Source organism: Poecilia latipinna, unplaced genomic scaffold (assembly GCF_001443285.1).
Source record: "Poecilia latipinna isolate Pla-1442-1.1 unplaced genomic scaffold, P_latipinna-1.0 Scaffold1716, whole genome shotgun sequence".
NCBI classification, from domain to species: domain Eukaryota; kingdom Metazoa; phylum Chordata; class Actinopteri; order Cyprinodontiformes; family Poeciliidae; genus Poecilia; species Poecilia latipinna.
Genome location: NW_015114332.1, coordinates 115606 through 118010, shown reverse-complemented (window position 1 = coordinate 118010; position 2405 = coordinate 115606). Strand labels below are relative to the sequence as shown.

At 37.8% G+C, this 2405-nt stretch overlaps 1 long non-coding RNA gene across 1 annotated transcript in view; it reads right to left on the bottom strand.

Annotated features, from left to right (window-relative positions):
• Positions 1 to 220, bottom strand: part of LOC106964765 (uncharacterized) — a 19404-nt gene extending 19184 nt beyond the window's left edge. The window contains exon 1 of the long non-coding RNA XR_001428499.1: positions 179 to 220. This is a non-coding gene — a long non-coding RNA (uncharacterized LOC106964765). The remainder of the gene's footprint in view (positions 1 to 178) is intronic.
• Between the last annotated feature and the right edge of the window lie 2185 nt (positions 221 to 2405).

The following is a 2405-nucleotide window of genomic DNA, read 5'->3' as shown; positions in this document are numbered from 1 at the left end:
ATTAAAGGATTTTTCAAACATGTATGAAATAATCAAAGCAACACTCCAGGAATGTTTTTGATGAGGGAATAACATAACATAATCTAAAGTTTAAAAGAGTCAATATGGCATAATACTGCCCCTTTAAAGGCACAATATGTAAAGAAGTGTTGTGGTGACTGATGGATGATGGTCTTACCTGCAAGTCAGCTCCCACATCAGATTCTGCCTGGGGCCCTATGACGGCATTTGTTTATGTGCTTTTAGGTAAGTTATTAAGGTGACGACCAACATTTGAGCTTTCAAGAACTCTCTCAAATCTTTAATGTTTAAGATTTACGAAGCCCATCACCGCTGTATTCTGCAGTTACTTATTCACAGAAACGTCAGTGTGAATTTATGAAGATGCTAACCTCACACACACACACAAGCCCATTGATCATTATGCTGCTACCTTGTCACAGTCATTTGGAGAAACATAAAGAAGAGGAGGAACAGCTGAAGCAGAAGTTCTACGATGAGTTTCCCTCATGTCACCGCCGAGGTCCGTGTGCGCCTCTGCCGTTCCTGAGTGTTTTTGCTGGTGGAGACCACAGGCAAAGGGTTTCCACGGGCGACATCCAGAGGTTCTTCAGGGGGTCCCCGGGCGGTGATTGCTTTTCCAGCTCTATCACACACACACATGCTACAAAATATATTTACGTTTTGCTCCATCGTGTTATTTTTCAAAGAAACACACAAATATCACTCTGTCATGGATTCTAAACACTTTTAAGAAAAAATATGCATTTGCTTTAACACAATATGTGCACTTTTGTACTAAAGTGGAACATATTCTGCAGACATTAAATGTCAGAATGTTTGATTTTTTCTTTCAGTTAAGCAGTCTACAGCATGTTAGATAATAGTTTATGTGCTGCTCCTTGCTCATTGTCATGACCTCTTACTGGTTTGCAACATCATCCTGAAGTTCATAAAAATCATCGGTATAACCTCATGCTAATGCATATGAACTAATTTGATCAGATGAAAGAGACAAAACAGAGAAGTTTAGATTAACTCCATTACAATGTACATTTTCCTTCCATAAAAGCGGGTTTATTATTCTGTGGTTCCATTGTTGCTGCTTTTGTTTATTATTCCAATGTAGTTCTTTGAGAAAGTAGTATGATCTAGAGAGAGTGAATTTTAACTTTTCCGTTAAGCAGGAGAACGTGTTTCCGTTTTAGGCTGTTATCAGCCAAAACTAAGCCAATGAGATACCAAACATATGCACAAACAGGAGAATCTGAATAAAAATAGAATAGAATAAAAAAATGATATCCTCATTTGTTTTTACTTCCTGGATAAGTTGTTGGCTTAAAACTGAGGAAAAATCTACATTCGGTTTTCTCTGAATATCAGAATATTATTGGATTTTTGATTCAAACATGTCAATCAACTGAAAATTGTGTTCATGTGTTCATGCACTCAATAATGTGTCATGTCTGCTTTTGCATGAATTTTGCACCGCTTGGCATAGAATGAATTAGTCCAGGCTGCTTTAATAAAGCAACCAGGGCTAATCAATCAGCTTGTTTTCGTTGTTGTCTCAGTCATCTTACTTTTGACAGCACTCCATAGATTCTCTATCAGGTTTATGTCAAGTCGCTTGCTGGCTAATCAAACACAGTTATTCCCAATGGAAGTCGTATCTGCTTCCTGTTAGGTGGTGAAGGATTGATAAGCATCTCCTACAATATTTTGAAAATGTTATTTAAAATTATAAAGACTGGAATTTTTACAGACCGTCATGGAGAGTCATTTATCACAGAAACCTGTAACTTTGTTCTATTTAAATTATGCAATGTTATGTTATAACCACAATGCCACACAATTCATTGACTTGAGTTAACTGGTTTGTCTCACCCGTCTCATCGTCTTCATTTGACGTTTCCAACCGCGAGCTCGTTCTTGTGAAAAAGTTGCTAAGTTTCGCACGTCTAGCTGCGTATTTTTCCAGACCTTCCCTGTTTTTCTTCTTCGTTTCACTGTTGCTACTTTTTATTCTTCTTCTTCTTCTTGAAATTTATGGGTGGTTGGCAAGAAACATTTCACTGTTGCTCTTTCTACTTTTCATCTTTTAAAAAGAGCTCTGACGTCTTAAATTGTATTGGCGGTCAGCAAACAGCTGAAGGAAGCATTACCGCCACCAACCGGAAAGGAGTGTGGACTGCAGCGTTTAGCTTTTAACTCACAGCACAATAACAGCGTTCAAGCAATAGCCGTGCCGCCTAGTGGTCATAGTCATTACAACATGTAGCGAGTGCCATGACTCTACATCAGCCCGATCCAAAGAAAAATTATGAATGAATGAATGAATGAATGAATGAATGAATGAATGAATGAATGAATGAATGAATGAATGAATGAATGAATGAAACTAG